Genomic DNA, 11,941 nt, shown 5'->3' on the forward strand with positions numbered 1-11,941 from the left:
TAGCAACAAAGGTTAAACACTATCTTTTATTTATCAATGCAGCTAAGGGTTTCTGTATGTCAAAACATTTGTTAAACAGTGTCACATGAATGGCAAATAAAGCAAGATTTTGAACTACAGAACACAAACTTTGCATAGAAAACGAGGAAAAATGTGGGATCACTCAGGTTCTGAAAGTCATAGCCAATGTAAACTACACTACTCTTTCAGACTAAACAATTGTCTTTCTTATAATTTTCTTTGAAAGTCATACCCTCTTGGTCAGTGATCAAACCCTATTATTAACTTGGTTCAACATGGCCATTTGTTTTTCCAGAAGTTTTTCCAAAATTTGTTATCCAGGCAGATTGGGTCCAATTAGTTTCCATCAGATATTTGGTTTTTAATATTTGGCACAAGGGAGAGCGAAAGAAAGTAGGTCACCAGTAAATTTTATTTCAGCAACTCCATGGGAAATATTGGTAGTCCATGCTACCAATTTTCTGTCCAGAAGCTATAACCATGATGCAAGCCAGATACTAATTCTGATAAATTAAATTTTGATATAAAAGCTTTGCTTTAGCTTTAGGAAATATTTTTCACTATTCCATTTCCAGCAAGCCACAAACAATCAAACTTACTGAATCATACCAATAGCCTTTCAAATGAAGAAAACAACAACAAGATTTCATTTTTTGCAACCTTTATTGAATACAAGCCAGAACCAAAGTGCTTTCAATAAAGAAATAAGTTTAATATTAAACTGTTAATATAACCAAGATAAACCGAGATATGACATATACAATCATAGCCACCCCCCCGCACACACTTCCCTCACATAATATGAAGTTCCAAAGTTGTCTATTACAGCCTCTCATTCTTAGACTCACTTTTTCTCTCAATCAATTCGGACCTCATTTTGTAGTACCATGCATTAAACCAGAAGACATTGGAGCAGAATTAGACCATTTGACCGAGTAAGTCCACTCTATTATTCAATTATGGTTGATATGTTTCTCAACCCCATTCTCCTGCCTTCTCCCTGTAACCCTTAACCCCCTTACTAATCAAGAACCTATCTATCTCTGTCTTAAATACACTCAGTGACATGGCCTCCACAGGCCTCTGTAGCAATGAGTTTCACAGATTCACCACTCTCTACTGAAGAAATTCCTCCTCGTCGCAGTTCTAAAGGGTCATCCCTTCACGTGGCCTCGGGTTCTAGTCTTTCCTACTAGTGGAAATTTCTTATCCGCATCCACTCTATCTTGACCCCTCAGTATTCTGTAAGGTTAAATCAGATTCTCTTTCAACCTTCTAGAGCCCGAGTCCAGACCAAGAGTCCTCAACAGCTCCTCTTGTGATAAGCCCTGCATCCCCGGAATCATTCTTGAGAAACTCCTTGAGGCCCTTCTCCAATGCCAGCACATCCTTCCTTAGGTATGTGGCTCAAAACTGCTCACAATATTCCAAATGTGGTCTGGCCAGTGCCTTATACTGCCCCAGCAGTACATCTCGACTCTTGTATAGTATTGTATGAATTTGACAATTTCATTCACCTTCCTAACTGCCAACTGAACCTGCATGTTAACATGAGGACAATCTTCACTAGGAATCTCAAGTCCCTTTGTGCTTCAAATTTCTGAAGCCTTTCCCATTTCCGAGTACAAAGTGCAGAACCTCACACTTTTGCACATTGTATTCCATCTACCGCAATCTTGCTTACTCTCCTGGCTTATCCAGGTCCTCTTCAGCCTCCTGGCTTCCTCAACACTCTTTGTCCCTCCACCTATCTTTGTGTCATCAAGACATAGCAACATCGTCCTCAGTTCCTGCATCCAGATCATTAATGTATAATGGGAATAGCTGTGGTCCCAATATGGAGCCCTGCGGAACTCCACTAGCCACCAGCTACCATCCTGAAAAAAGACTCCTTTATTCCTAGAGACAGAACTGAAACCAACATGGTCATTCTAAAAGATGAGCGACTTAACAAACAATCCATGTCTTTTTCAATATATAATTTCAGTTACATCACACTGTAAACTTTTGATTAGATTAGGTTCCCTACAGTGTCGAAACAGGCCCTTCGGTGTAACAAGTCCACACCAGCCCGCCGAAGAGTAACCCACCCAGACTCATTTCCCTCTGACGAATGCACCTAACTCTATGGGTAATTTAGCATGGCCAATCCACCTGACCTGTACATCTTTGGACTGTGGGAGGAAACCCACGCAGACACAGGGAGAATGTGCAAACTCCACACAGACAGTCGCCCAAGACTGGAATCAAACCCGGGTCCCTGGTTCTGTGTGGCAGCAGTGCTAACCACTGAGCCACCATGACACCCCTCTTGCTATAAATTCTGTGCCTTATGATCTTATACTCCACAACCACCTGATGTACCCTTCTTTATATAAAGAAGGAGACAAATATATTGGAAACAGTAGAGAAGGAATACTAGACTAATAACTAGAATTAATGGGTCAAAAATTTAAACAAACATGGCTATTAACTTGAGTTTGAAAAGGTAAGAAGGGATATATATCTACATATATCTTGATGGATATATGTAGATCCTGAGGGAGCTTGATTGGATGGAAATGAAAAAAATGTTTCTCCTTTTGGACGGATCTAGAATGAGGGGGTCACTATTTAAATATAAATGATCACCCATTTACAACGGAAAGAAGGAGAATGTTTTTCTCTCAGATGGTATATTTGCAACTCGCCTCCTTAAAGGCAACGGAGGATTTAAATATTTATAAGACATTTTCGGTAAGCAAAACGGAGGGGGGAGGGCAGGGGGCAGTGAAAGGTTATCTGGATAGGTGGGGATTCGAGGTTACTATCAGATTTTATTCAATGGTGAAGCAGGCACAAGGGACCAAATGGCTAACTCTTGCTCCTAACTCAAATGTCCAATTGGAGAAACCAACCTTTTTGGCAAAATGGCAGGATTTTTAGTATGTGCAGTTGGAATGTGATCCAGAAATGGAACCTTAGGGACTAAATGCAAATAAACACAGCTGCTTTAAGGCCAGGAAGCGATATTACCATAATATCCCTACAGTGTGGAAGACATCATTCAATCCATCGAGTCTACACAGAACCTCTGAAAAGCATCCCACCCAGACTATCCCCATTACCTTGCATTTCCCCCAGCTAACCCACAGAGCCTGCACATCCCTGGTCACTGCAGGCAGTTTGTGGGGGCCAGTCTGGAGGAAACCCACACAGACATGGGGAAGAATGTGCAAACTCCACACAGCCACCATGGGTGGATATGAACCCAGATCCCTGGTGCTGTGAGTCAGCAATGCTGACCAATGAGCCACGTTGTCACCCACAAGCTGCAGGAAAATGATTAGAGAAAAGCAGGAAATGACAACTAAAAACTGATGACAGAAGAAAAAATTACAGGTCTTGTATGGGGACAGCTATGGCTCTGTAGAAATTGACGGAAGACAGACATTCTGTAAGAATGAAAAATTATCTTCTACTGAAAAATTTGAAGGTAGATGATTGGTGTGAATTGTTACTGATGGTGCTGCAATCAAAACTTATAAATTTACTTAAAGGAGAGATTTTTTTTCAGTTTGCAGAATGATATCCTGGAAAAACAAGCCTTTACTAATGTTAGAGATTGACAACAGAATGGTAATCATGACTTGGAGGTGACCGTGTTGGACTGGGGTGTACAAAATTAAAAATCACACAATACCAGGTTATAGTCCAACGGGTTTATTTGGAAGCACCAGCTTTCAGAGCACCGCTCCTTCATCAGGTGGTTGATGAAGGAGCAGCGCTTCCAAATTAACCTGTTGGACTATAAACTGGTGTTGTGTGATTTTTAACAGAATGATAAGGATCTTTTAAAGAAAGAATTAGAAGGAAATGTGACAAAAAACATGCAGAGGTTAAAACAGAAAGCAAAACTAGCAGGGAAGTGAGCAGCAACTTAAATGCCCTGTTATTATCCAATCTTCAAGCCAGTCTGCTAACATTCCTTTGTACTGAGGAGAAGCCCATTATCTTATTGTCCTATTCTATTCTATTGTCCTATTTTATTTTATATGTCCTGGATTTCTTTTGACTTCCAAGTGCGCCAAGACCTCAAGATAGTGCAGTGGTGCTTTGTGCTCAGTGCTATCTCAGTTTGTATCTTGGGAAACTGCAAAAGTGTTCCATACAGCCAGCTCATGCTCCAACCGAGGAGCTCATAGATGTTTCACTTTCTTCAGATCCTGGTGATATTCTCCCAGACAAACCACTTTGTGGCAATTGTCCACAGTCTCAAGAGTGTGTCCTCACTTTTTCCTGACATTCCAGGATCTCCATTATCCTTTGAAGTGCAACCTTGGATTTAGCAGTCCTCACACTGTTGACTTCCTAAGGATCCAGTATTGTTCATGTCCCATCTAGTTGATGAACACTTCACACTCTTATGATTGTCAAGGCAAAGAGAAATCCCTATTCTTTATCTGAGAGATCATCCTCTATTGTAGATTAGTCTCAATCTCCTGAATGTTGAAAATGTTACCTTCAGTAACTGACGCATCCATCTCAAGATTCCCACGATAGAGTTCCCTTTTCTGACCACAGAGGGAATCAATTCTTTCCCCATGATTGTTCTTTTTATTATTTTAGATTCCATACAGTATGGAAACAGGCTCTTCAGCCCAACAAGTCCACACCAATCCTCCGAAGAGTAACCCACCTACACCCATTTTCCCTCTGACTAATGCACCTAACACTATGGGCAATATAGCATGGCCAATTCACCTGACCTGCACATCTTTGGACTGTGGGAGGAAACCTGAGCGCCTGGAGGAAATCCACACAGACACGGGGAGAATGTGCAAACACCACACAGACAGTTGCCCGAGGGTGGAATTGAACCCAGGTTCCTGGCGCTGTGAGGCAACAGTGCTAACCACTGAGCCACCGTGCTGCCCCTGATGAGTCAGAATTTAGGACTTGCAAATTCTCTGTTCCTCAAAGCCATGGTTAATGTTTCCCATTAGATTCCAGTGAAAAATAAGGAGAGGGCTTGGACTACAGCATTTAGGTCTGGCACAGTACAGAGAACATGGATTAGATTGCATGTCCAGCCTGCTCGGGATTCTACCTTCGAAGGTGCAGAAGGTGAACCAGTGATGTCCACCCTTCCTCAACACTGGCAAACAACAATGGCAGAAAGAGACTTTGAAGGGAAGAGTGGAGCTAAGGGAAATGTTAATGGTTAAATAGTAATTACTAAATTGGTGGAACAAAAGACAAGTGGAGAGGTGTCAAATAATGGCTAAGTCCCATTATGCTAATGAATTGAATGTGTGATGGCCACTGATGTAGAGGGCACAGACAACCAGGACTGAGCGTGCAGGCTTGTAACAATGCTCTCTCCGACCTCAACAACCATTTGGATACAGAACTGGCTGAAAGGTACAAGACAGAGGGTGGTGATGGAGGGTTGTTTTTCAGACTGGCGGCCTGTGACCAGTGAAGTGCCACAAGGCCACAGTGCCACAGTGAAGTGCTGTGTCCTTTACTTTTTGTCATTTACATAAATGATTTGGATGCGAGCATAAGAGGTACAGATAGTAAATTTGCAGATGACACCAAAATTGGAGGTTTAGTGGACAGCGAAGAGGGTTACCTCAGATTACAACAGGATCTGGACGAGATGGGCCAATGGGCTGAGAAATGGCAGATGGAGTTTAATTCAGATAAATGCGAGGTGCTGCATTTTGGGAAAGCAATTCTTAGCAGGACTTTCCACTTAATGGTAAGGTCCTAGGGAGTGTTGCTGAACAAAGAGACGAAAAGATTTACAAGGATGTTGCCAGGGTTGGAGGATGTGTGCTACAGGGAGAGGCTGAACAGGCGGGGGCTGTTTTCCCTGGACCATCGGAGGCTGAGGGGTGACCTCATAGAGGTTTACAAACTTATGAGGGGCATGGATAGGATAAATAGGCAAAGTCTTTTCCCTGGGGTCGAGGAGTCCAGAACTAGAGGGCATAGATTTAGGGTGAGAGGGGATAGATATAAAAGAGACCTAAAGGACAACTTTTTAACACAGAGGGTGGTACGTGTATGGAATGAGCTGCCAGAGGATGTGGTGGAAGCTGGTACAATTGCAACATTTAAAAGGCATTTGGATGGGTATATGAATAGGAAGGGTTTGGAGGGATATGGACCGGGTGCTGGCAGGTGGGACTAGATTGGGTTGGGATATCTGGTCAGCATGGACAGTTGGACCGAAGGATCTGTTTCCATGCTGTACATCTCTATGACTCTGTAACAATATTGCATACTGTTTAATGAATGTTCTTTGTTGTGAGGATCCAGTCTCAAGTCATCTATGAAGAATGTTACAACAAAACGTTGCTATCTCTTGCGACAGTGATATGTCTGCCAGGGCTCTGGGTGTCCCTTGCGCCAACCTCCCCCTCCCCATCCCGTGAAATTTAGTCTGAAAGTTTGAAAGGCTCCACAAAATGCTTGTCAGTTTGACAATGAAATAACCTGAATTTCATGCTGGGACAGATTATTGGGCTGTTCACTAAAAAGCGATGAATACTTTTCCTGCTGAGTCTAGGTACCATGGCACTACATACAATTAAATGAATGTTGCCAGTATGCTTGAGGTCCAATGAATAGTATAGGTAGTGGAATTCCTTTGCTCCAGTTGGGGCCTGAGAAAGGGAAAATTCATCAGTACTTCCCAGTATCAGACTGATCTTCATGATTACCTTGCTCCAGGCCTACATGCAGTATTTGCACATAGATAGAACATCATTGTTCTTTAGTGGATTTAGTGAACCCAATATTCTTGATCAGCGTCTTATCTTACTGCACAGTATAGGATGGTAATTTAGTGTCACATGTATTTATTAAAATAAAGTAAAATATGTGTTAGTCGCCATAATTTGGCACCATTTTAATTATGTAAATTATAAAAAGGAATAAACCGTACAAAGTCAGGTCAAATTTCATTTTGCTTGTTCCATCCATGGCTTCTTGATTTCCTAAGTGGCTACAGGATGCTATCACACTCTGCAGACGCCAAAGCTGACCCTGAGGCTGCAACACCAATGAGGAAACTCCCTGAAGCAGCCCCCACTGCCCCTGACTGGACCCAGTATGCCACCTCTGCCAAGGCCGCCTCATCACCACCAATACTTCAGCTGCTGCTATGGCCAGGAGATTGTCCCAACTCTTGAGGACCAGGGCCCATCTCGACTTCCGAGAGCCGAATGACCATCCAAATTAACTCCCAAGGACGGAGAGATCATTCACTCCACCACCATTGCAGACACTGCCAAAACTTCAGAGGGAAATAAGGACCCCAATTCATCAACGCTGCTCAAGCTGCAACTGCCATGGCAAAGAGGAATGGACCGGATCCACTACTCAATAGTTCCCTCCACCAGCACAGCCACAGAAGGAAGAAAACATGAATTTCATTCAAAGGTTTAATGAAGAAAATAAAAGTTAAATAAAAGGTCATGGCTGGGCATGGGAAAGGGAACTGATTGGCCCGGGAGTCTGAACATGTCCTACATTGTCGCCTCCGCCACCTTGAATGTTAAGGCATTGTTTTTTCAGTCATTCACAGGATGTAGGAATCACTGGCTGGGCCAGCATTTATTACCCATCCCTATTTGCCCAGAGGGCAGTTCAGTATCAACCACATTGCTATGGGTCTGGAGTCACAAGCAGGCCAGACTAGGAAAGGACATTAGTGAACCACTTGGGTTTTTCCCTCATCAATTGACAATGGTTGCATGGTCATTATTAGACAAATGAGTTCAGACATTTATTGAATTTAAATTCAAGGTGGTAGGATTTGAACCCGGGTCACCAGAACATTATCAGCTTCTCTGGATTAATGGCTCAGGATAATACCACAAGGTCATCACATGCTCTATCCAGTTGGCTTCTGACAATAAAATATAATTATTACTATAAAATAAAATGTAGTACACATGAAACTCGTTGTTCTCTGGTCATAGAGCGATTTAGAGCCAACAATGAAAATGTGATCTGTCAGAACATGAATGCATTTGACTGGATTAATCTTATTGTCACTGATATTCAAAGACAAGTGAAAAAAGACAAATTAACAGTCAAACCAGAAGGTTATGTGATATTGCAGAGATGGCAAAAACTCAGAGCATGGAGGTGAATGTACATAAATTATGCTGCAATATAGGGAAATAAAAGGTTGGCATATTTTGAAAACAGTAGTACAGTTTAAAAGGACTTGGATTATAACAGTTTTGCTAAAGAGAGGTATGGAGATATAGAAAGATATAATACCAGGGGTGATCACAATGCTATAATTTAGTTGTAGTACTCAGAAAATATGATAAATTTCAAAAACCTTCTTTTCTTTTATTGATTGTTTTGATTCATGATCAAAATTCTGCCTTGAAACTATTTGATGACAACTTTATTCCGGCCATTTCTTTGTTGTTTTATGAGGATTTATGAGGTTGGCTTTTGCTTTCATGGTACGGTGGTTGTTGGCACTCAGCATACTTGTTGATCCACAATAGCAATCACTTCAATGACTTTATTTACACATGGTTCGTAATGTTAGATACAGGCCTCACTATTTGTGAGGCCCCTGTTTGATTCCCTCCATCATTGTGGAATTAGCATTCTTCAGCTGGAGTGTCTGTAAAGGGAGATGTCATTCATTTCAGGGTTTCTCTTCCTAACCATAGCTTTCTGACGAAAAATGTGCATGGGTGACCACAGGATCAGATTTGACTGCAAGAGCTCTGAATCTCCTGCTAGCACACAATGTATGTGTTCACACAAGAGAAACATATTGAAGGTTGACAGAATCCCTTTCTGAAGACACTGACTCACAATAGAGTATAATTTCAGGGATTTTGCCAAACCTTGCCTGTATCTTGCCTGAAGGCTGGTGTTTAGATCAATGCATGTACAGTGGAAGACTAAGGAACATCATCTCTCACACTTCCCTAAGACTCTAGCCCTTCGAGCCCTTCTACCCTTTCATGAGGCTGCTCACCCTCTTGTGCCAGCATTCCTGCCTCCCCAACGTGATGGAGTGGTTGTCGTGCTACCATGCAAGCTTTGGTTGCTGCTATTGTTCTCCTTTCTCCTTTCCTGCACAAAGAATAGGGCACCAACAGCAATATCCACAATAAACTCCAGCAACCTTCACAGGTAACCTTATAGGTAAGTCAGTTATCATAGTAACTGGAGTTCATTGATTTAATTCTGGACTCTAATTCAGAAATACATAATATAATCAAGTAGAACTGGCATTAATTCATGAAGGGAAAATTCTAATTCTTTGAGGATGAATAAATGGGAATCAGTAGATGTAATATATTTGGATTTCCATAAGGCATTTGATAAAGTATCACCCATTAGGCTACTTAATAAGATAAGAGACCATGAATTTGAGGATAACATGTTAGCATTGATAGATGATTGGCTAACTAATAGAAGAAAGGGTGTTGGGATAAAGGATTTAATGTCAGGATGGTGCTTGTAACTAGTGGAGAGCCACAGGGATCAGTGTTGGGGAAACAGTTATTTACAATATATACTAATAATTAAAGATGACATATACAGTTTATAGATAGAAAGGCAAGTCTTGACAATGACACAAAATGTCTGCAGAGGGAAATACACAGTTGACTAATGAACCAAAACTTTGCAGATAGGATATAATGTGGGAAAATGTGAGGTTATGCACTTTGGCAAGAAGAATAGACGAGCTGATTATTACTTGAATGGGGAAAGACAGCAGAAAGCAACAGTACTGAAAGATTTGGAGGTCATCGTGCATGAATCACAAAGAACTAGCATCCAAGTTCATGGGTTTAGGGAAGGCAAATAGCTTTTATTGCTGAAAATGTGTTGCTGGAACAGCGCAGCAGGTCAGGCAGCATCCAGGGAACAGGAGAATCCCGAAATGTCGATTCTCCTGTTCCCTGGATGCTGCCTGACCTGCTGCGCTGTTCCAGCAACACATTTTCAGCTCTGATCTCCAGCATCTGCAGACCTCACTTTCTCCTCCAAATAGCTTTTATTTCAAAGAGAACTTAGTGTAAAAATACGGAGCAAAAGTAGAAAGTGCTGGAGAAGTAGAACAGCAATGTTAATGCTCAAATCCTGTGATCCTTCGTCACCCTTTGTCTGATCAAGGGTCACTGGATTTTAAAATGTTAACTCTGTCTCTACAGATGCTGCTAGACCTGATGAGCTTCTCCAGCATTTTCAGTTTTTGTTTCAGATTTCCAGCATCCACAGTTCTTTGTTTCTGTATAAATAGGGAGGTCTTGCTAAAACTATACAAGCCACTAGTCAGACCATAGCTGGAATATTGTTAACAGTTTTAGTTCCCTTTGTGATGATGCTGCTCCTTTAACAAGGCTGTGTTGTCCTTGGTCTTTGTTCGGAGGAGTCGTAAACACAGAGACTCTGGGACATCTAGGTTTGAGGGGTTTTAAGGCCAATTTGATTATAGCTAACAGGTATTGCCTCAGGCAAAAGGCAATTTGGTTTGGTTTTAGCAAGCAGTCAGTTGTGAAGCTTCTGGACCCAAAGGAGCAGGTCCATGCTGATCCTCTCTCTCTGACATCTCTCCTGGAAGACCCTGGGTTTGATTTTACCTTTTTTTTAACCAAGGGCATTAATGGGGATTGTTGCAAATATTTGGAACAGCATCATTACGTTGGGATTTCAGATTGGTTAAGTTACTCTATATTCAGTTCTCTTTTGTTTGTGTTTCATTCAGTAATCTTGCAAATGAAATCTGTTTTGTTTTAAACAAAGTTTGACCAACTGCATCACTCCTGGAATATCCACTTTACACCTGTTTAAAACAACCAGTAAAGTTAGGGTCCGGGCTACTTTCTTGAAATGTTTAAGGGGCTCTGGCCTGGTCCATGACACCTTATTGACGGGATGGTTACGAGATGAAAATGGTTACTAGGTGATATTATACACAATGCAGAGGAATGGAATTGTGGGAGACATAGCAGTTTGGATCAGTAATTGGCTTGCTGAAAGAAAACAGAGGGTTGTAGTTGATGGAACATGTTCATCTTGGTGTCCAGTTACTAACGGCGTACCGCAAGGGTCCGGTGTTGGATCCACTGCTGTTTGTCATTTTTATAAATGATCTGGATGAGGGCTTAGAAGGGTGGGTTAGTAGATTTGCGGACGACACTAAGGTCAGTGGAGTTGTGGATAGTGACGAAGGATGTAGTAGGTTGCAGAGAGACATAGATAGGATGCAGAACTGGGCTGAGAGGTGGCAAATGGAGTTTAATGTGGACAAGTGTGAGGTGATACACTTTGGCCGGAGCAATCGGAATGCCAAATACTAGGCTAATGATAGAATTCTTGGTAGTGCAGATGAGCAGAGAGATCTCGGTGTCCATGTACACAGATCCCTGAAAGCTGCCACCCAGATTGACAGTGTTGTTAAGAAGGCATACAGTGTTTTGGCCTTTATTAATAGAGGGATTGAGTTCTGGAGCCAGGAGGTTATGCTGCAGCTGTACAAAGCTCTGGTACGGCCATGCTTGGAGTATTGTGTACAGTTCTGGTCACCGTATGAGAAGAAGGATGTGGAAGCTTTGGAAAGGGTGCAGAGGAGATTTACTAGGATGTTACCTGGTACAGAACATAGAACATAAACATAGAACAATACAGCACAGAACAGGCCCTTTGGCCCACGATGTTGTGCCGAACATTTGTCCGAGCTTAAGCACCTATCTATGTACCTATCCAATTGCCGCTTAAAGGTCACCAAAGATTCTGACTCTGCCACTCCCACAGGCAGCGCATTCCATGCTCCCACATCACTCTGGGTAAAGAACCTACCCCTGACATCTCCCCAATACCTTCCACCCTTCACCTTAAATTTATGTCCCCTTGTAACACTCTGTTGTACCCGGGGAAA

The sequence above is a fragment of the Chiloscyllium plagiosum genome, chromosome 15 (assembly GCF_004010195.1).
Source record: "Chiloscyllium plagiosum isolate BGI_BamShark_2017 chromosome 15, ASM401019v2, whole genome shotgun sequence".
In the NCBI taxonomy this organism is placed as follows: Eukaryota; Metazoa; Chordata; class Chondrichthyes; order Orectolobiformes; family Hemiscylliidae; genus Chiloscyllium; species Chiloscyllium plagiosum.